This window comes from Schistocerca americana, chromosome 6 (genome assembly GCF_021461395.2).
Source record: "Schistocerca americana isolate TAMUIC-IGC-003095 chromosome 6, iqSchAmer2.1, whole genome shotgun sequence".
Classification (NCBI taxonomy): domain Eukaryota; kingdom Metazoa; phylum Arthropoda; class Insecta; order Orthoptera; family Acrididae; genus Schistocerca; species Schistocerca americana.
In genome coordinates this window covers 102,401,938-102,425,480 of record NC_060124.1, presented here as the reverse complement: position 1 = coordinate 102,425,480, position 23,543 = coordinate 102,401,938, and the positions used below count along the sequence as shown (strand labels likewise).

The window sequence follows — 23,543 nt, the reverse complement described above, 5'->3', positions numbered from 1 at the left end:
TGCCCGTGGTGTGCTACTCGACATTCGCGTGAACATTGCCCGTCAGGCCAAGCTATTTGCTTTTTCTGCAATAGGAAAGGACATGTTCAAAGTGTTTGCCAGAAAAAGCTCAGATCAGACAATCACAATCATTCCAGGCCCTTTGCTTCGCGCCGGAATCGAACCAAGGACACTCAGGCTCGTGGACCTTCGCCCATGGACATTCATGTAGTTAATTCCGCTTCGTCCAGTGCCACTTTCTCTAACAGTGACTGTGTTCGTCCCACAAAAACTGTGCGTCGACGTCGCCGGAAATCACGTCAATTAGCAAGTGATTCTGTACAAGTGTCTGTTCAAATTGCACAAAACAGTCGCTCTTGTCGTCAGCAGGACAATAAACTTTTTGTAGATTTGGACTTTAATGGCAAGGTCATACCATTCCAGCTCGATACCGAAGCTACTGTTTCATTGCTCAATCACGACACGTACAAACAACTGGGCAAACCTCCGTTGCGTTCCGCAAATGTTAAGCTAACCACATATTCCGGACAGAACATTCCTGTGTTAGGACAGTGCAGCCTTCTTGCAACATACAAGGGACAAACAAAACTTGTGTCATTTTACGTTCTTCGTTCTTCTACTGCAGTGAACTTGTTTGGTTTAAACTTATTTCAGTTGTTTAACATGTCTATTGTAAATCAGGTCCTATCAGTGAATCAGACTGTGCCTTCAGACAGTGTTTCAAGGTTATGTGACGAATTTGCAGACATTTTTGCACCGGGCTTAGGTTGCGCTAAAAACTATGAAGCACATTTGGAACTGAAAGTAAACGCGCAACCGAAATTTTTCAGAGCGCGCAATGTTCCCCACGCATTGCGTGATGAGGTCGCAAGAACATTAAACGATCTCGCATCACAAGGTGTGAGTGAATGTGCGCAATGCCTCTTCGCTTTCAGCTCCGCTTCATCGCTTACGCCGTACAGGTGTTCCGTTTCTCTGGACGACAGAATGCGAACGCGCCTTTCGCCAGTTGCAATCGGCGTTGCTTTCTAATACTTGCCTCACGCCTTTCGATCCCCAGCAACCCCTTTTGTTGATGGTAGATGCATCGGATTTTGGGATTGGTGCTGTGCTTGCGCACAAAGTTGGCTCCCATGATCGCCCTATTGCCTTTGCGTCCAAATTGCTCTCGTCTGCGCAAAGACATTATTCCCAGATAGTGAAAGAAGCTTTGGCTCTCGTCTTTGGTGTTACTAAGTTCCATGATTTCTTGTATGGTCGTCACTTTACCATCATCACAGACCACAAACCTTTGACATCGCTTTTTCATCCGAACAAGCCTGTACCTCCGCGTACAGCGCAGAAATTCATTCGCTGGTCTATTTTCCTCTCGCAGTACCGCTACGATATCTTATATCGGTCCACTGCTAAGCACGGAAACGCCGATGCGTTGTCCCATTTGCCGGTTGCTGAGGATAGAGCATTCGATTCTTCCGAACTTGCTTGCATGTTCATTGATTCGGAAACCGATGAAGTGGTCGAATCGTTTCCGATTGATTTCGTCGTGTAGCTACAGCCACCGCTGCTGACCCTGTCCTTGCTACCGTTTTGCGTTTTGTTGCTACGCAGTGGCCTTTGTCAAAGTCTCGGATCGAGGATCCGTTGGTTCGCCGATTTTTTGCTCACAAGGAGAGACTTTTTGTTCGACGTGGTGTTTTGTTGTTGCGTTCTGATAATGATCAGTCCCGAGTCGTGGTCCCACGTTCGTTACAGTCCTCTGTTTTACGGCTTCTTCACCAAGGACATTGGGGTATAGTGCGAACGAAACAACTTGCTCGTCAGCACTGTACTTGGTTCGGAATCGATGCTGCGATTACGAATATGTGTTCTTCTTGCATGGCGTGTGCCGAACAACAATCCGCATCGCCGTGGAAAGTCTTTGCATGGCCAAAAGCCACTTCCCTTGGCAACGCTTGCACATTGATTTTGCTGGTCTATTCTGGAATGGTAGATGGTTGGTTCCGGTCGATGCCTTCAGTAATTTTCCTTTTGTTGTCCGGATGTCTTCCACGACGTCCTCCGCCACCATCCAAGCGTTGTCTGCTATCTTTTGCATTGAAGGTCTTCCGCAGACAATTGTTTCCGACAATGGCCCACAATTCCTGTCCGCAGAATTTCAGTCATTCTGCCAGGCCAATGGTATTCAACATCTGACATCCGCGCCGTTTTCGCCTCAGTCAAACGGTGCCGCTGAACGATTGGTCCGGACTTTCAAGTCACAGATGTTGAAGTTGAAAGAGTCGCATTCTCGGGACGACGCGTTGTTGCTCTTTTTGTCGTCATATCGCTCTCAGCCCCGAGATGGTCGCTCGCCGGCTGAGTTGCTCCACGGTCGTCCTCATCGAACCTTGATGTCTTTGATGCATCCGCCGCATCAGGTTCCTGTGCAGCGGCAGACTCCTGCTTTTGCTCCAGGCGACGTTGTATTCTATCGCAACTATCGAGGTTCCCGGCGTTGGCTCGCAGGGCGCATTCTTCGCTGCCTCGGCCGCACGATGTATTTGGTTTTGGGGGCCTCTGGTGAGGTGCGTCGGCATCTCAATCAGCTGCGCCTCTGTCGTCGCGCGGGTTCTGCCGCTCCCCGTCTGCTTTCAGCGACGGTGCCGTCCGGTCAGCGCCCTGGGGACCCATCTACTGGCTCGCCTCATCCCCAGGTGTTACCGACGATGCCTTCCATTTTGCCCCATGGCGACGCGCCGCCGCAGCAGCCGCCGCCGCCGCCGCCTGTTCTCCCGCCGGCGCCGCCCGCATTCGACGCTTCGCTGCAGCCGCCAAGCGCCTCCCTGGGTCACGCGCCGCCGATCGCTTCCCGTGACCAGCCGTCCTCCGCCATGGACCTCTTGCCCGCTCCGGACCACATGATGTCATCGCGCGTCGGGTACCCCGACGCAATGGAGGTCGACCCTACGGCCCCTCCTGTCTCATTACGGGCGCCTACAGCGCATGTTGACGTGCACCCTGGACTAGGTTTTCAGGCGTTTCCTAGATCCCCTCGGACCGAATGGCCGGGTGCGGGTGGCACAGCCTCGCCTGTTGTTAGGCTCCCCACCTCATCGCATACGTCAACATGGGGTCCTCCCCACGGCGGGCGGAAGCCTTATCCCACGACCGTTCGCCGATTTGCGGGGGAGGAATGTGGTGTCACCGCCAGACACCACACTTGCTAGGTGGTAGCTTAAATCGGCCGCGGTCCATTTAGTACATGTCGGACCCGCGTGTCGCCACTGTGTGATCGCAGACCTAGCGCCACCACAAGGCAGGTCTCGATATACGATAGAGCACTCGCCCCAGTTGTACGGACGACATTGCTAGCGACAATACGGACGAAGCCTTCCTCTCATTTGCCGAGAGACAGTTAGAATAGCCTTCTGCTAAGTCCATGGCTACGACCTAGCAAGGCGCCAATTGTAACAGTGCATGTATCTTACGAGTCTCATTTGTATAGTTCAGAGAGATGTATCACAAGGAGTAAATAAAGTTAAGTATATTCCAAAGCTACGTATTTTCTTGATAGCAGTCATAACGTATCTTGTTCCAGACTTGACGCCAGTCGGCGTGTGTGTACGCGTGCCTTTCTTTCGGCTACTTCAGTGTGGCGTAACAGTCTTGTTACGTCACAACAGTTATCGCATGTTAGCGTCGAATGTTGTCGGTACTCACATTAATATGACTGGATCGTGTGTGACGTCAGCCGCGCGTGATTAGCCGAGCGGTCTTAGGTGCTGCAGTCATGGACTGTGCGGCTGGTCCCGGCGGAGGTTCGAATCCTCCCTCGGGCATGGCTGTGTGTGTCTGTCCTTAGGATAATTTAGGTTAAGTAGTCTGTAAGCATAGTGACTGATGACCTTGGTAGTTAAGTCCCATAAGATTTCACACACATTTGAACATTATTTTTGTGACGCTATTTTCATTATTACTTATTTTGCGTACCTCGTAAGTAAAATAAACATTAATATACTCCCTGCGGTGCGCGACTTGTTAACATAGTGCTTCGTCTCCTAAAGAAGTTCCAAAGCCGAAATACACTACTGGCCATTAAAATTGCTACACCACGAAGATAACGCGCTACAGACCCGATATTTAACCGACAGGAAGAAGATGCTGTAATATGCAAATGATTAGCTTTTCAGAGCATTCACACAAAGTTGGCGCAGGTGGCGACACCTACAACGTGCTGACATGAGGAAAGTTTCCAACCGATTTCTCATACACAAACAGCAGTTGACCACCGTTGCCTGGTGAAACGTTGTTGTATTACCTCGTGTAAGGAGGAGAAATGCGTACCATCACGTATCCGATTTTGATAAAGGTCGGATTGTAGCCTATCGCGACTGCGGTTTATCGCATCGCGACATTTCTGCTCGCTTTGGTGGAGATCCAATGACTGTTAGCAGAATATGGAATCGGTGGGTTCAGGAGGGTAATACGCAACGCCGTGCTGGATCCCAACGGCCTCGTATCACTAGCAGTCGAGATGACAGGCATCTTATCCGCATGGCTGTATCGGATCGTGCAGCCACGTCTCGATCCCTGAGTCAACAGATGGGGGCGTTTGCAAGACAACAACTATCTGCACGATCAGTTCGACGACGTTTGCAGCAGCATGGACTATCAGCTCGGAGACCATGGCTGCGGTTACCCTTGACGCTGCATCACAGACAGGAGCACCTGTGATGGTGTACTCGACGACGAACCTGGGTGCACGAATGACAAAACGTCATTTTTTCAGATGACTGCAGGTTCTGTTTACAGCATCATGATGGTCGCATCCGTGTTTGGCGACATCGCGGTGAACGCACATTGGAAGTGTGTATTCGTCATTGCCACACTGGCATACCACCCGGCGTGATGGTATGGGGTGCCATTGGTTACACGTCTCGGTCATCTCGTCTCGTCGCATTGACGTCACTTTGAACAGTGGACGTTACATTTCAGATGTGTTACGACCCGTGGCTCTACCCTTCACTCGATCCCTGCGAAACCCTGCATTTCAGCAAGATAATGCACGACCGCATTTTGTAGGTCCTGTACGGGCCTTTCTGGATACAGAAAATGTTCGACTGCTTCCCTGGCCAGCACATTATCCAGATCTCTCACCAATTGAAAACGTCTGGTCAATGGTGGCCGAGCAACTGGCTCGTCACAATACGCCAGTCACTACTCTTGATGAACTGCGGTATCGTGTCGAAGCTGCATGGGCAGCTGTACCAGTACACGCCATCCAAGCTCTCTTTAACTCAATGCCCAGGCGTATCAAGGCCGTTATTACGGCCAGAGGTGGTTGTTCTGTGTACTGATTTCTCTGGATCTATGCATCCAAATTGCGTGAAAATGTAATTACATGTCAGTTCTGGTATAATATATTTGTCCAATGAATACCCGTTTATCATCTGCATTTCTTCTTGGTGTAGCAATTTTAATGGCCAGTAGTGTATCTATATGTCCGAAAAGAGAAGATAAAGCATGAAGGTAAAACAGAAGTAGGTAAGTAAGGAAGTTATTACAAATGTCTGCTACAAAGAAAGTCTAGCTAATGTGTACCATACTTATGGCGATGCAGACGGTTGCAGACATATAACTGTCACTTCTATGAAATGAGTGTTATTAGCCGTTCGTGGACTGGTAACTTACAAAAAAGAGAAACTTATAGTTCTGCCTGACTGCCTTGAAATATTTCGCAGTTTTTCAAATGGTGAAAATTTTTGCCTCTTGTATTTCGTCTTTTGAGACATAATGGAAACAAATACGATATTGCACTTTATTTTGTAGGCGATGCGTGACCTACTCTCAGTCCCATGATTTATCTCTGTTGGCATCAGTATGTGCTGCAAGTATTGCGTTTATTGAAGCTCTTTCCTACTCACGAGAAAAAAAAAGATACAGCCCGAAAGAAATGACCGTATTTTTCTAGTGTGTTGTTTGGCGTTGGCATTGTGCTAGACTGCATGTATGCTGTTCACTGTGAAGAGGAGGTTATGGCTCAGCCTATTGGCCCATTCCGCCGAAGACAAACCCTATTGTCCTCAAACACTCAAGAGAGCCGCCGAATCGCGATATCGGACACGTTTTTATGTTCCCAAGAATCTCATGAGTCGTATTTTATGAACACTCATCGAGAAGTTCTCGAGTGTGTCGAGACATACTTTCTCATTTCCCACCCCTAGAATACAGAGAAGTACAGGCTCACAAAAGGATGGTATTCGAAAGTGCAACAGCGACGTGAATCTTTCCACTTGCTCACAGTGTGTTACGTTGTCTGCACTGTTGTCTGTGGGAGAACTCTCTTCATTGCCGGATTCTATATTTTGTCAAGGCTGAGGTATCATTACGATTAAAAACTATTTGTCGTATGTATTTTAATAAATTTCCCGCCGGCCGTGGTGGTCTAGCGGTTCTAGGCGCGCAGTCCGGAACCGCGTGACTGCTACGGTCGCAGGTTCAAATCCTGCCTCGGGCATGGATGTTTGTGATGTCCTTAGGTTAGTTAGGTTTAAGTAGTTCTAAGTTCTAGGGGAGTGATGACCACAGATGTTAAGTCCCATAGTGCTCAGAGCCATTTGAACCATTTGCACCAATAAATTTCCCGAAAAATAAATGCCAGAAGGATGAATCAGATGTCAAAATGTGGGCCTACTCGTGGTCCACAGAGTGGCTTGATGAGATACAGTATTTGACTACGGCAGATTATCAGAGTGCAGAAAACGGTATAGCGTCGCTATTCCGTGTGCGTGAAACAGTAATGGCTGGTCGTATTGGAAGCCGGTTGTTGCATCAACCACATTTTTGCAAGAGAAACTAAGAAGGTGATGCTTTTTTTTAACTCGTCACATCGCTTCCTGATTTGCTGTTCCAATAAACTATACTTCAAAATATGTCTTTTCGAGTGTATGTGCAGATTGTCAAACTCTCAGATCACACACCAAAATACATTGAACTGACGAAAGTCGTATGTACGTATACAGCTGGCGGTAGTAGCACATATACAAAGTATAAAAGGACAGTGCATTGGCGGGGCTTTCATTTGTACTCAGGTCACGTGAAATGATATCCGACTTGATTATGGCCCCGTGACGGGAATTTGTTGTTGTGGTCTTCAGTCCTGAGACTGGTTTGATGCAGCTCTCCATGCTACTCTATCCTGTGCAAGCTTCTTCATCTCCCAGTACCCACTGCAGCCTACATCCTTCTGAATCTGCTTAGTGTATTCATCTCTTGGTCTCCCTCTACGACTTTTATCCTCCACGCTGCCCTCCAATACTAAATTGGTGATCCCTCGATGCCTCAGAACATGTCCTACCAACCCATCCCTTCTTCTAGTCAAGTTATGCCACAAACTCCTCTTCACTCAATTCTATTCAATACCTCCGCATTAGTTATGTCATCTACCCATCTAATCTTCAGCATTCTTCTGTAGCACCACATTTCAAAAGCTTCTATTATCTTCTTGTCCAAACTGTTTATCATCCATGTTTCACTTCCACACATGGCTACACTCCATACAAATACTTTGAGAAACGACTTCCTGACACTTAAATCTATACTCGATGTCAACAAATTCCTCTTCTTCAGAAACGCTTTCCTTGACATTGCCAGTCTACATTTTATATCCTCTCTACTTCGACCATCATCAGCTATTTTGCTCCCCAAATAGCAAAACTCCTTTACTACTTTAAGTGTCTCATTTCCTAATCTAATTCCCTGAGCATCACCCGAGTTAACTCGACTACATTCCATCATCCTCGTTTTGCTTTTGTTGATGTTCATCTTATATCCTCCTTTCAAGACACTATCCGTTCCGTTCAACTGGTCTTCCAAGTCGTTTGCTGTCTCTGACAGAATTACAATGTCATCGGCGAACCTTAAATTTTTTATTTCTTCTCTGTGGATTTTAATACCTACTCCGAATTTTTCTTTTGTTTCCTTTACTGGTTGCTTAATATACAGATTGAATAACATCGGGGTCAGGCTACAACCCTGTCTCACTCCCTTCCCAACCACTGCTTCCCTTTCATACCCCTCAACTCTTATAATTGCCATCTGGTTTCTGTACAAATTGTAAATAGCCTGTCGCTCCCTGTATTTTAGCCCTGCCACCTTCAGAATTGAGTATTCCACTCAACATTGTCAAAAGCATTCTCTAAGTCGACAAATGCTAGAAACGTAGTTTTGCCTTTTCTTAATCTAGCTTCTAAGATAAGCCGTAGGGTCAGTATTGCCTCACGTGTTCCAATATTTCTACAGAATCCAAACTGCTCTTCCCCGAGGTCGGCTTCTACCAGTTTTTCCATTCGTCTGTAACGAATTCGCGTTAGTATTTTGAAGCCGTGACTTATTAAACTGATAGTTGGGTAATTTTCACATCTGTCAACACCTGCTTTCTTTGGGATTGGAATTATTATATTCTTCTTGAAGTCTGAGGGTATTTCACCTGTCTCATACATTTTGCTCACCAGATGGTAGAGATTTGTCAGGGGCTGGCTCTGCCAAGGCTGTCAGTAGTTCTAATGGAATGTTGTCTACTCCCGGAGCTTTGTTTCGACTCAGGTCTTTCAGTGCTCTGTCAAACTCTTCACGCAGTATCGTATCTCCCATTTCATCTTCATCTACATCCTCTTCCATTTCCATAATATTACCCTCAAGTTCATCGCCCTTGTATAGACCCTCTATATATTCATTCCACCTTTCTGCTTTCCCTTCTTTGCTTAGAATTGAGTTTCCATCTGAGCTCTTGATATTCATGCAAGTGGTTCTCTCTTCTCCAAAGGTCTCCTTAATTTTCCTGTAGGGATTTACAGACTTTGAATGTAGAATGATAGTTGAAGCTAGAGACATGGGACATTCCGTTTCGGAAATCATTAGGGAATTCAATAATCCAAGACCCACAGTATCAAGACTGTGACAAGAACACCAAATTTCAGGCATTACCTTTCACCGCGAACAACGCAGTGGCCTTGACCTTCACCTAATGGCCGACAAGTGCAGCGTTTGGTTAGAATTAACGGTGATAACGGACAAGCAGCAACACGTGAAATAACCACATAACTGAATGTGGGACGTACGACGAACGTATTCCTTAGGACAATATGGCGAAATTATCCTTCATGGAATATGGCAGAAGACGACCGACGCGAGTGCCTTTGCTAGCTGCAAGACATCAGCTGCAGCGGCCCTCCTGGCCTCGTGTCCATACCGGTTGGACACTAGACGACCGGAGAACCGTGGTCTGGTCAGATGAGTCCCGATTTCAGTTGGTAATAGCTGACGGTAGGGTTCGAACGTGGAGCAGAACTCACGAAGCCGCAGACCAAAGTTGGCAACAAGGCACTGTATAAGCTGGTGGTGGCTCTACAGTGGTGTGGGCTGTGTTTACATGGAATGGACTGGGTGCTCTGATCCAACTGAACCGATTATTCACTGGAAATAGTTATATTTGGCTGTATGGAGACCATTTGCAGCCGTTCATAGACTCCATGTTCCCAAACAACGATGTCATGTCACCGGGACAAAGATGTTCGCTACTGGTTTGAAGAATATTCTAAACATTTTGAGCGAATGATTTGGCCACCCAGATCGCCCGACGTGTATCCTGTTGAACATTTATGGAACATAAAGGCCAATATTCTGCACCGGTAACATTTTCGCATTTATGGACCGCTGTAGAGGCAGCATGGCTCAATATTTCTGCGGGAGATTTTCAGCGACTTGTTGAGTCCATGACACGTCGAGAAGCTGCATGACGCCGGTCTAAAGGATGTCCGACACGGTATTAGGAGGTATACCGTGACTTTAGTCACCCCAGTTTACAAGAAAGCAAAATCTGTAAAATGCGACTATCCAGTTAAACCCGATGTGGTGGGCAGACAAACTTCTGCCATCAGCCAGTATGAATGAAGGAAGATCACGCGATGCGAGAGCAGTGTTTGTTGTGCAAACAATACAAAGACGCAAAGGTCATGTGCCGCAAATATTATGCACTTACGGAAGTATGAGAAGCTTACAAAAATAACAATGCACTCTGGTGTAGTTAGGTCATGAACTAAATTCATTTCAAAGTGAAGTATAGTAAGTTATTAAAATGCCGTAAAAGATAGGCTAATTGTACAAAATAATTTCACTTATTTTCGTCTCACTTAGAATGAAATTTATCCCTCCTGTTTTTTAGTAATGCAAACCTGTCTGTTACAAACTGGCTGAAGTCTGCGATCTTCAACAGAAGATTTATTTCGATAAAAAGAATCACCAAGGTCTATATAGAGTAGCTTAAGGAAATTTCCTTTCTTTTCAGAGCAGTGAAGCATCTTTTTGCTTCGACTAACGTTTTTGGATTTGTAACAATTAACTTCAACAGTTTCACACAGTGAACGTCTTCTCTAGATTGTTGCTCGTTAACTCCGGCAGAATGACAGCCCAGACAATGACGCGAATTCTTGTCCTAATAGATGCAAGATGATTGTTAGTGCAGTTTCAGCTTGTCCAAAAATGTATTCACTGAACACACTGTCCTTACGGTGCCAGGGAACCTAGAACGATACAAAGAGAATTTCTCTGGAAGGAACAATGACGGAAGTTACATCATGGCCTGAAAAACTTTAGCCTTGGCAAGTATGATGCACACTCCGTTAGAGTCTGTTATCCGCACAGTTTTGTCCAGTTTCCTTTTCTCCACTCAGCAATCAGTAACTTCATTACCGCAGGTGAGGTCAATTTCTTCTCGGATCTTGACGATATTTACTATTGAAGGCTAATATAGCCTTGTGTGCAGAACACGCATCAATGCCTCCGCACTGTAGCTGACTGAAGAGATCTTCCATTAGTGGTATAACGTTATGGAAGAATTCAACCAATAAGTAAAACTACAACTGCAAGCAACTATTTTATGACCAATAGCCTAGCGAATTGTAGTTTCTCTTCGCAGTCACCTTCCAATACGGTTCATACGCTCAATTATTTCTGCCAATCGCAAACTGTGTTTACAGATTGGGACTGAAAATTCCGCTTAGTAGCGGACGATCGTGGCAAACGCTTCCTCAACATTTCATCAAGATCGAGGCCCGCTGTGGGCTGTTGGAGAAGAGTGCACAATTTATTTGCAAACTTAAAAAAAAAGCCTTAACATTGTCCTCTACAAGATTAACTTGATGGATACAGTAATTCACAAAACGAATGTTTTGTCGTATGTCTGTTCAGTTAATTTTTGAGGACCATTATTTACTTAGCTTCTTTAATTTTTGAAGTAAACATGCAGATAATGTCTTGCATCATGTTTTGAAACTGTCCAGATTTGTTTGTTTCTTACAACATAACAGCACACAGTGGCAGTATGGAAATGGCGCAGTTTCAGAGACTTTACTGGTCTCATACAGATATGATGTTATGTATACAGACTGAAGCAACGACTGAAAATTTGTACCGAGGAGGGGAATCGAACCCATGTATTCTGCTCACTAGGCAGGTGCATTAGCTACTAAGCGGTCTGGGCACAGCGGCTCCCACAAGTGCATGGACTACCCTGGCACGCCTCCCTGCTCCGCTGTGGCAAGGTGGCTTAGTGGCTAAAGCACCTGCCTAGTAAGCAGGAGACCTGGGTTCGATTCCCAGCCTTGGTACAAATTTTCGTTCGCCACTTCGGTCTATACGCACCCAGAAAAGGTGGAGTAAAAGTTTGAGAGGGCGTGTAATGTTATCGCAGTGATTACAAAATCAAATCAGATTTACAATGAAACCGTCTCTGGCCTGGGTGCATGCGCTGAGTCGATTGGGATGGGTGTTATTAAGCTTTTGTATCGTCTCCTGAGGCAAGCTGGTCTACATTGGTTATTGTAGCTGGCACTGGGATGGTCTAGACGTCCGGGGTGGTCCCACACAGCCGGCCGCAGTGGTCTCGCGGTTCTAGGCGCTCAGTCTGGAACCGCGGGACTGCTACGGTCACAGGTTCGAATCCTGCCTCGGGAATGGATGTGTGTGATAGGTTAGTTAGGTTTAAGTAGCTCTAAGTTCTAGGGGACTGATGACCACAGATGTTAAGTCCCATAGTGCTCAGAGCCATTTTTTGGTCCCACACATGTTCTGTTGGGGACAGCTCTGGGATCGTGCTGGCCACAGAAAACCCCAGCATCACGCATACAGTTCATAGAGACGCATTTCATGCGTGGACGAGCAAGCACCGTGATAATCTAGGTGAGAGGTAAGCCATAATTACGCAGCATCCAGACCAGCTGTGTGGCTGGATTGAAGAGATTTTAGCAAACAGAGCACAGCATGTTGTTATCAATGGGGAGACGTCTACAGACGTTAAAGTAACCTCTGGCGTGCCACAGGGGAGTGTTATGGGACCATTGCTTTTCACAATATATATATAAATGACCTAGTAGATAGTGTCGGAAGTTCCATGCGGCTTTTCGCGGATGATGCTGTAGTATACAGAGAAGTTGCAGCATTAGAAAATTGTAGCGAAATGCAGGAAGATCTACAGCGGATAGGCACTTGGTGCAGGGAGTGGCAACTGTCCCTTAACATAGACAATTGTAATGTATTGCGAATACATAGAAAGAAGGATCCTTTATTGTATGATTATATGATAGCGGAACAAACACTGGTAGCAGTTACTTCTGTAAAATATCTGAGAGTATGCGTGCGGAACGATTTGAAGTGGAATGATCATATAAAATTAATTGTTTGTAAGGCGGGTACCAGGTTGAGATTCATTGGGAGAGTGCTTAGAAAATGTAGTCCATCAACAAAGGAGGTGGCTTACAAAACACTCGTTCGACCTATACTTGAGTATTGCTCATCAGTGTGGGATCCGTACCAGATCGGTTTGACGGAGGAGATAGAGAAGATCCAAAGAAGAGCGGCGCGTTTCGTCACAGGGTTATTTGGTAACCGTGATAGCGTTACGGAGATGTTTGATAAACTCAAGTGGCAGACTCTGCAAGAGAGGCGCTCTGCATCGCGGTGTAGATTGCTCGCCAGGTTTCGAGAGGGTGCCTTTCTGGATGAGGTATCGAATATATTGCTTCCCCCTACTTATACCTCCCGAGGAGATCACGAATGTAAAATTAGAGAGATTAGAGCGCGCACGGAGGCTTTCAGACAGTTGTTCTTCCCGTGAACCATACGCGACTGGAACAGGAAAGGGAGGTAATGAGAGTGGCACGTAAAGTGCCCTCCGCCACACACCGTTGGGTGGCTTGCGGAGTATAAATGTGGATGTAGATGTAGCATGTCCCTGACGTAGGTTGTGTCGTCCGAATTCCCTTAATGACTGCCAGCCGTGATCTGACGTCATACTCGATGGCCCCCACACAACGATGCCAGGAGTAACACTACTGTGCTCTCCAAAACATTAGAAGAGTGGCACCTCTCGCCAGCATACTCGTCGACAATGTTCATCAGTGGCAGTGCAGAACCACGGTTCATCGCGGAGCACAATGCGACGCCGTTCGTCACAAGTCCATGCTTCCCGGTCACGGCAGTCGTTTGTGTCGTGGTATTACCGGCAGACTACGCACGTGCCGGTAGTTCTCTGGTGCGGCTGCCACTAGTCACCCAGGAATGGTGCGGGATGACGCATAATGTTGCACCGAGTCCATTACTTGTTCTCGGAGGCAGGGGTTACACGTGCTCACTGCGCAATACGGTGGTGGTCAGACCTTCCCACGCAGTCCAGCATCGTGCCACTGTCCCATCCGAGTGCTGCACATATCTGGATACTGCACGATTAGACCAGCAGGCCAAATGGAGCCTCTCAATGAGGCACTTTTTCAAACCCTCTCAGGTGCAGATAACACTGTCTAATACGAGGTGCGGCTAGAAAAAAAACCGGACTGATGCTGGAAAAAACATTTATTTACAATTATTTACAATTTCATGTTATCTCCTTCAATGTACTCTCCTCCTCGGTCTCTACACCGCCCCATACGAATTTTCCACTGTTCATAGCAATGCTGCAGATCATTTTCGGTAAGTCCATACATTACTTCCGTCGCTTTTTCTTTTACTGCTTCAACAGTCTCAAATCTAGTTCCTTTCAAAGCTGACTTGACTTTAGGGAAAAGAAAATAGTCACAGGGGGCCAAATCAAGTGATTAGGGTGGATGATCTAAGATGGGAATGTTGTGTTTTGCCAAAAACGTCTTCACTGACAACGCACTGTGAGCTGGGGCATTGTCTTGTTGAAGGATCCATGACTTTTTTCTCCACAAATCGTTCCGTTTTCTCCGTACTCGCTCACGTAGGGTAGTCAGGACGCTAATGTAGTAATGCTGATTCACTGTTTGTCCCTCTGGTACCCAATCAATGTGCACAATCCCTTTGATATAAAAAAAAAAACAATCATCATTGCCTTGAATTTCGATTTTGACATTCGTGCTTTTTTTTTGTCGTGGAGAACCAGGAGTTTTCCAATGCATCGGTTGGCGTTTAGTTTCGGGATAGTAAGTAAAAAACCACGATTCATCGCAAGTAATAACATTTTGTAAGAAGGTGGGATCACTTTCAATGTTTTCCAGGATGTCAGAACAAATCATTCTTCGGCGTTCCTTCTGTTCAATTGTGAGACACTTTGGAACCATTTTTGAACACACTTTGTTCATGTTGAAACTTTCATGAAGAATCTGCCTAACACTTTCCTTGTCAACTCCTGTTAACTCAGACACTGCTCTGATTGTTAAACGGCGATCTTGTCGAACAAGTTTACCGATTTTTTCAATGTTTGCGTCAGTTTTTGCTGACAATGGTCTGCCAGTGCGAGTGTCATCACTGGTGTCTTCGCGGCCATCTTTAAATCGTTTAAACCACTCAAACACTTGTGTTCGCGATAAACAACCATCGCCGTACACTTGTTGTAACATTACGAACGTTTCACTTCCAGATTTTCCTAGTTTGAAACAAAATTTGATGTTAACACGCTGTTCTTTCTGTACACTCAACGTTTTCCGACGCACAGACAAAACGTCAACTACTTAAAACAGACGCCACGGGCAGACTGAGTGTAGGAGGCAGATGAAACTCGAGCAGTAGGCGGAGCGAGAGTCACGTGACAGGCCACGCGACTTTCAGCCTTATTGCATTCGTTTTATTGTTTCACCAGTACTAGTCCGGTTTATTTCTACCCACACCTCGTACGAGGACGCAGCATTTCCGTCTCCTTCACAATGATTACTCATCTGACGCTGTTCACGCCCCTTATGTACCCTACCAGGCCTTGTAACAACACTAAACACGAAAAACACTTACGCACTTTGGTGACTGTTGTACCTTTCACAGAGAATTGCTACTCTATTAATCATTCACATATCAACAATGATGTGTACGTGTTTGAAGTTACATTGACATCCGATCATGCCTTCTGGGTGCTTCATTTTTTTTGTCAGGCACTGTATGTGCTATGCAGTTATGTAAAAGTGTGAATTTGATTTATAAATTGCCATTCAATATCTTTCACAGCTTTGGTAGATTGGTAATTTGTGCTTAGCACCTATGGAACCAAACTGCTGTGGTCATCGGTCCCTAGGCTTACACACTACCTAATCTGAATTAAAATAATTTACTGTAAGGACTACACACCCACACCCACGCCCCAAGGAGGATTCGAACCCCCACCGGGGGGTGGGGGGTGGGGGTGGGGGCGCGAACTGTGACACAGCTCCCATGACCGCGCAGCTACCCCGAGCGGCAGCTTTGGAGATATAGAAATTGTATTAAAACTCAAAATTGTCAGTAGTTAAAAACAAATTGCAGTTTGCATATTATCAGAACGTGTGTGGCGTGAGTGATAAGAGTATATGCCTAACGAATCTTGAATTTGTGATCAATAAAGAAATTCTGAGCCTGTGAACTAATGTTGTGCAATAGTGGAATGAGTCACGCACACTGAGTGAAAGGAAAAAAGTGAAAACAGCCGATAATATCCATAAGACGAGTAAAGATATGGTTATCTAAAGTTCATTTGGCATTTTGGAAATAATATTTCTGCGCATAAATTCCATTTAAGGGTTGTGACTGCCCAGTTAGGGTATTTTACCTAGTCATGTGAGTACACATGCAACTCTCTTTGCCCATCACTACAATTAATCAGAGAAACGTGCGTTTTCGCGTTCTGGAGCGAGGAGACGTACAGTGTGGACTGCAGCGAAGATCCGTAATTGAATCACGAGTGCATTAGGTTGTGTCTGCTGGGCCTACGATGATTTTGTTTAAATGTCGCTAAAACGCGTTTTGAAGAGATCGAGACAGCCAAAACTGGACACGTTTGGGATATCCGATTTCAACGACAGTTCTGATAAGTTGTTTTGATGAAATGAAACAGCCAGGACTTCATTACTACATGTAATTCCTTGAAGCATATTGCACAGACCTTTAGAAACGGACTGAGTAGTATTTTGGGAATGAATAACAACACAACGAATATCAAGTGAAATGTAGACTACGTAATGACTGTATTGAGATTTAGTAACAGAGTCTCGTGAATTCGATATAACTACTGTTTGTTAGTGCGAATGTCACGTTTGAAATTACATTTGAACTTTAAATACAAATGATCAAGTATTCGAAAACTGAAGTGTAATAAACTTTAAGCTATTTCAAAGCAAATATGACGCAGTCTGCGGACACAGGCGATGCACTCATAGTTTATCGCAGCTTTTCTTTGATGAGTGAGTTTGTGCCGCCCTAGATCAGGCAGCGGAACGTGTGGGGCTTGCTGAAGCGAGTGAAACCATTCCTGCTGCGTTAAGTCTGGTTTTCATAACCCAAAAGAAGTACTCCATTGGCGTGAGATCAGGAGTTTTGGGTGGCATTTCAATTGGCCCTCGCCGTCCAGTAACTTTCCCACCAATGTAGTATCGCATAGCTGTTGCGTAAGGCGGTGGGGTTATATCATGTTGAAAATAAACTGAGTTGAAATCGTCGTAGGTTATCTGTAGTTCCGGAATGGCGTAAGTTGTCAACATTTGTTACTAAAATATAACCACTTTTGTACCATGTTTTTGAAGCAAAAAGTTTTTCCTCACTAGAAAATACCTTCACACCACGTTAAAATCAACAATGAACAATACCAGAGATGTTTGACTTAATAGCAATATACTCTAGTGTGTACATCAATAATTATATGAAAAAATATAGTAGTGCACTATGTTGTTCATACGTATAATTATCACAAACAAAAGAGATTACCTCAATGTTTTCAATGGGTTACAATAGGCAGTGACTTTCTGTCCACCCGTATGTTTACCTGTCAGCAAACGTTTTTTCTCCCACGCGATTCATCAGTACTGTACACTATATTGGCATTTTGCTTAAAGTAACAACACTCTTTGAAACTCTTCCCAGACAGCACGTGTGAACTGAACATTTAATGCGGTCGCGCTATCATGTCTTGGGAAAACACAAACACACGACGCAATTAACCTTTGCATCCTTGCCGATGTAAAACATTCTCTCCTGACGGCGCGGCGCAAAATTATTGCTCCTAGCAAAATCAGACTTCACAGCCAAGTGAAGTTCACAGCAGCCGAGCCACCGCGTCTTGAAAACGGGAATGACTTTCCTTGTTTTACACTTCATTGCTCTACCGTAACCTTATTATTTTAAATTTTTTGGGGCTTGGTAGTTTACTAATTATTTTCAGTAGGACGCTAATGAACGCCCTAAAGCCAACACCAATCAGTCAGCTATAATTGTGTAACTATATTTTTCTTTTATTGCTGCATTTGAAGTTTATAGCTCTCTTTCCATCTCTCTGAACTCGCACAAAACCCCTATCTGCGCTTGTGCATCGATCGGCGTTACTGTTACAGGAGAGGCAGATGTCCCATAAAAAGCGCTTAATGATAGGCCTTAGAGACGAGATACAATCTCGCATAGCTGTTCTTTTCCGCGCAGCAGCGAACTTTTCGCGTCTCATCTCTTTTCATGCCGGCGTCTCTCTGTGGTCTGGCAGATAAGGCGGAATGACGCAGACAGCTTTGTTTCGCAGCACTGCTTTTGTTCTGAGCCGTGCTCAGAATTTCATAATGAGACGCCGTCAGGACCCTGTACGCTTCGCTTACACCTCTGACACGTCTCGTGGAAGTGCTGGAATTCTCTCTGTGCTCTTTGACTGTTCTCGAATATATTTTTATCACACCGTTGTGTTATTACGGGTGCAAATATCACGCAAAACGTGATTGCTTTCTTTGCTTATCTTGCAAAATACAGTGAATTTCTGCTACCCGTTGTTTTATTCACATTTCTTCTTTTAACCACGAAGAAGGCACAAATTCTTATGGTGATAGGTAGAAGTCTACAGCGACGCGAATATCCGCTGTTTTAGCAGCGGATGACTGCCATAATAATTACTTTGTGATTAAAGGACGAGGCCAGTATTACGATTTTGGTCTGTTTTTGCATTCCATGCATTCGATAACAATGATTATTATTAGCTACTGGTAAACCTTTTGGGATGTGAGGTCGTGGTCCAAGAAACTCTTCTGTTTCTGACGTTTCGTCTAGGACTGCGCTGGACATCTTCAGAGGCGCTCCTCCGCTGTCTTGTCGACTGATAGGTCGGACATCCGAGAGCGACGTGTATACTGTAGGAAAGCAGGCGTGGTCGAAGTAACACGTGGTGAGCGGGGATACTCCTTGTCAAAGATAAAACTTAACTATCGATTAATTAGCGATTCTGCCGAGCTACTGTCCATATGTCGCTGAGTTTCATTGCCTCCTCTTTTCTATTAAAATTATCTGGACGCTTATAAATTTCAATGGCTTCTCTACATAGTCGTGGATAATAATTTGACGTTGTAGATAAAATTTCTGTTTCAGAAAACTTACTTCGTGGTTTCCTGACTGAAGAGCATGCTCTGCTACAGCTGACTTCTGGATTTTTCCTAGTGGGCAAAGACTTCTGTGCTGTTTTAGCTGTGTATTTACGCTCCTCTTGGTAGTTCCAGTATTAACTTTACCACACGCACACGGAATTTAGCATCCACCACATGTCGACAGAGGAGGCCGTTTATCCTTCACAGATCGAAGTACTTGACTTATTTTCTTTGTTGGTTTAAAGACCGGTCTGGTGTCATGTTTCTGTAAAATCTTACCGAGCTGATCCGTTATTTTTTTAATAAAAGGGAGAGAAACTGTATTTTTCCGTCGTTGTGGTTCATCCTTGTCCTTCGGTCTTCTGTTCCTTGGTCGCAAAATTCTCTTTACCTCTTTCCCTGAGTAGCCATTTTTATCGAAGGCCTGCTTCAAATGTTTCATTTCAGCGTCCAGGTGTTCCGATGTGCGTATCCGCTCGGCTCTGTCGACAAGACTTTAATGACACCTTTACCAGCAGCTTTGTCATCAGGTCGTGAAAGCCTTCTTCATTCTATAAAATGATTATTATTGTTTAAATCATTGTATTACCCGTTCGGGGTAAATTCTTCGCTATTAGCCTGATGCCCAGTATCCTGTACTTGTTTCGGTAGTATATACTCCTGAATTGGAATGATAAAAATAAGTCCGGTATCACGGAGAGGGTGATGCGTTGTTAAGATCTGCAAGCGCTGTAAATTGTGACAATTCGATCTTCCTGATTTTGCGCACAATTATACTTACACACTTCAATCATCATATCAGCTTCTGCTTTACATATGACCCTTTACTGTTTCCTTTACGTTAAGAGAGGTCGGTTACGCAATTCTCGAAAGCTGCCACGAAGAAACATAAAGGTTGTTGAACGACACTTCCTCCAATGGAGTCTCCGCTTCATGGTCTGACTCCTGTTTGTGTTTTCAGCATGCAGTGTGCCAATTGTTAAAAACGAGTCAAAAACCAAGATCACACAAAATATGTTTTATTCAAGATAACCAGTGTCAACAGTCTCGGCTGTAATGGTTTTTGAATGTTTTTTAACAATTAAAAGAGATCGCCCTTCAATACTATTATAATCTGAAGCAAAACATTTCATATTGACTTCTGCTTTATTTCGAATGGTTTCCGATGTAGAACACATTTAATATGCATCTAATTTTGGGCTAGCGAGGCCCACGTATATCGCGCCCACCCATTCTCTTTGACGTTTTTCTGTGGCCCAACCTACCTCGTTGATTTAAACCTCTTTGTTTGGGATGTCTTTCTACCATTAAACCAGCCCGTTGAACGCGGAGGGTGTGCTGTGAGTGAAGTAGTGCGAGGGACTGGGAGTGTATCAGAAAGAAGCATCGGTTACACGTATTTTGACACGCATTGGTTAAAATACCACACATCTACACTAATGAAGAATATGCAGTTTTACGGCTTCTGCGATAGTAGTGCTCCTACCATTGTCGAAGAATGTCGTCAGCGCTTTCCGACACGTGGAATTCCTTACCGCTGAGTGTTTACCAGTATTTTTAGTACAGTGCGTGGAACAGCTATTCTTCCAAGTTCCTATTTTTCTTCTGAACCTGTGGTTCAACAACCTGTGCAGGAACAGCAACACATTGTTGAAATGGTGAAGCGTAGCCCTACCCTACCAGCACACAGCGGTCTCCTATACCTACCAATGTCCTGCATGTTGAAAATATGTATTTTTCAATTGATACTTTGTCAGACGCCTTGTAATTGTAATAGGGAAACCTCGGGGCCCCAAAATCACCAATAAGGATTTTAGTGGAAGGACTGGACCCCAGGGTTTCAGATAGGCATTCTCCATTTATTGCACACAAAATGATTTATTCATAAAAACTTTCAGAACTAAAACAAACGACGAATAATACATGAAAATTTAAAGATTCTCTAAACTCAAAGTTTACGATTTTGAAACAACAATTCTACAATATAAAGCTTTCAGATAGAAAAACAATAATTTAATTTAAAGAAACTACAAAATGGCTTTGACAACAACCCCTTACTGGGCAAGAGACCAGTAAGTAACACTTCATTTACATCTACATCTTCATTTATACTCCGCAAGCCACCCAACGGTGTGTGGCGGAGGGCACTTTACGTGCCACTGTCATTACCTCCCTTTCCTGTTCCAGTCGCGTATGGTTCGCGGGAAGAGCGACTGCCGGAAAGCCTCCGTGCGCGCTCGAATCTCTCTAATTTTACATTCGTGATCTCCTCGGGACGTATAAGTACGGGGAAGCAATATATTCGATACCTCATCCAGAAACGCACCCTTTCGAAACCTGGACATCATGTTACACCGCGATGCAGAGAGCCTCTCTTGCAGAGTCTGCCACTTGAGTTTGCTAAACATCTCCGTAACGCTATCACGCTGACCAAATAACCCTGTGACGAAACGCGCCGCTCGTCTTTGGATTTTCTCTATCTCCTCTGTCAACCCGACCTGGTACGGATCCCACACTGATGAGCAATACTCAAGTATAGGTCGAACGAGTGTTTTGTAAGCCACCTCCTTTGTTGATGGACTACATTTTCTAAGGACTCTCCCAAGGAATCTCAACCTGGTACCCGCCTTACCAACAATTAATTTTATATGATCATCCCACTTCAAATCGTTCCGCACGCATACTCCCAGATATTTTACGGAAGTAACTGCTACCAGTAGTTGTTCCGCTATCATATAATCATACAATAAAGGATCCTTCTTTCTATGTATTCGCAATACATTACATTTGTCTGTGTTGAGGTTCAGTTGCCACTCCCTGCACCAAGTGCCTATCCGCTGCAGATCATCCTGCATTTCGCTGCAATTTTCTAATGCAGCTGGCGCTGGCCAAATCGACCTTCACTCCGCGAGACGCTTGCTAGGCCCGTACTGGCCTCACATCTCTCCAGAGACCCCTTTTTTCTCCAAAAAAATGGTTCAAATGGCTCTGAGAACTATGGCACTTAACATCTGAGGTCATCAGTCCCCTAGAACTTAGAACTACTTAATCCTAACTAACCTAAGGACATCACACACATCTATGCCCGAGGCAGGATTCGAACCTGCGACCGTTGCAGTCGCGCGGTTCCGGACTGAAGCGCCTAGAACAGCCTAGAACCGCTTTTTTCTTCGCCAGAGCGCCACCTCTCACTTGAGTCGCAACCGACGATCAAAGATCGAAACAGAGGGCAAGGGTCGATATCCAAAGAGCCGCAACGGCTCAGTTATGTTCGCCAACTTGTGTACATACGTACATATGTAAATCCGACAATGCATCGAATAATATAGAAAATAAATAACAATGTACATTAAATGTCTTCTATCTCGCGAACCATTTGCAATAGGGGACACGACCGTATGAAGCTTTTTGGTTCAGACGAGCGTTCCTGTCATATCACTGGATATTCCTCCAGGGACATTGTATAATCAGATGCTATCAATGTATCTCTTAAAATATTTACAATGCTTATTACATTGAGAAGTGTAGTACGTTAGCGTAATTTAACATTGTGAAAACTTAATTAACATCTAAGAAACGTACTATATGACTACTATGGTATCCACCACTATTAAAGCCATCCATTAGTCGCGGCCGAGAAACACATCGTTGGCTGCACTTCTGCATGCGCGGCCCGCTGCTTGCACTGCAGGCCGCTTCACGCACGCGCGCTTCAAACCATAGCGACTGGCCGCCTGTACTACTCAGCGATTGGCCGCCCAGAATATACAGCAAATCCAGCCGCCGGCTCCGCTAACTATGGAGCATTATTTAACGCCGCTGCTGACGTCTACAAGCCATCCACACCTATAATTCCTTGATCCGTCCCATCCTCTGTTATGTCAGTCCCGCCTGGATATCCGTCCCCCCCCCCCCCCCTCCATTAAATTCTGTAAGTTCCTTCAGATACTCGAGCGCCATGCACGCCGCTTCGCCTTCCATATACGCCCCCCGTCCTCCACGTGGATCCTCTGATTCTGTTCCCCCATCTGCTCCTTTTCCTCGAACATATCTGAGTTCTCTACATCTCCCGCAGACTTTGATCCCCCTCCCCCCCATCCCCTGTCTGCTCCTCTCCTCTCCAACCCCCACCTGCTGCCTCGCCTTCCCCATTGCATCCCATCCATCCTCCATGTCTACACCCCACATCTCCTTTCCCAAGGTAGCTTCCGTCAACTCCCCCTCCTGGATGATGCCCTCTCTCCCTCCATTTATCCCTCCTATCAACTCTGATCTTCACCTCCCCCTCCCTACCTCTGTACTTTTCCTGGGCTCTCTCTCCCCCCATCGTGTTTTTCGCCACCTACCCCCTCTTTGCCTCCGTTCTCTTCCCCCAAGTCCTTTTGCTTTCCCTTCCTCTACCTTCCCCACTCCTTCTCGCATCCGCCCTGCCCCCCCCCCCCTTTTCATCTGTCCTCTCCCTCCATCAGCTCCCCCCTTTTGTTCTTTCCTCTCCTCACCCCTTTTTTCCCCTCATTTGTCCGGGTCCTTCCCCCCTGCCCCACCCAACCATCTGCCTTAGGCTGTGGTGTGTCATCTTCGTGTCTACTCTATAGCGCAGTGTTTATGTGAGGGTTCAGCATCCCCTTTTTTAAGTGTTGTGAACAGAAACCAGACTGTCCCCGTGTTTTTTAATTGTGCTTGTCTACTTACTGTGTGTCT

General features: G+C 45.3%; 1 non-coding gene across 1 annotated transcript; it reads left to right on the top strand.

Annotated features, from left to right (window-relative positions):
• Positions 1-11,573: 11,573 nt before the first annotated feature.
• On the top strand, positions 11,574-11,645 carry Trnat-agu. Its single transcript has one exon. It is a non-coding gene; the product is annotated as a tRNA-Thr (tRNA).
• Positions 11,646-23,543: the final 11,898 nt, after the last annotated feature.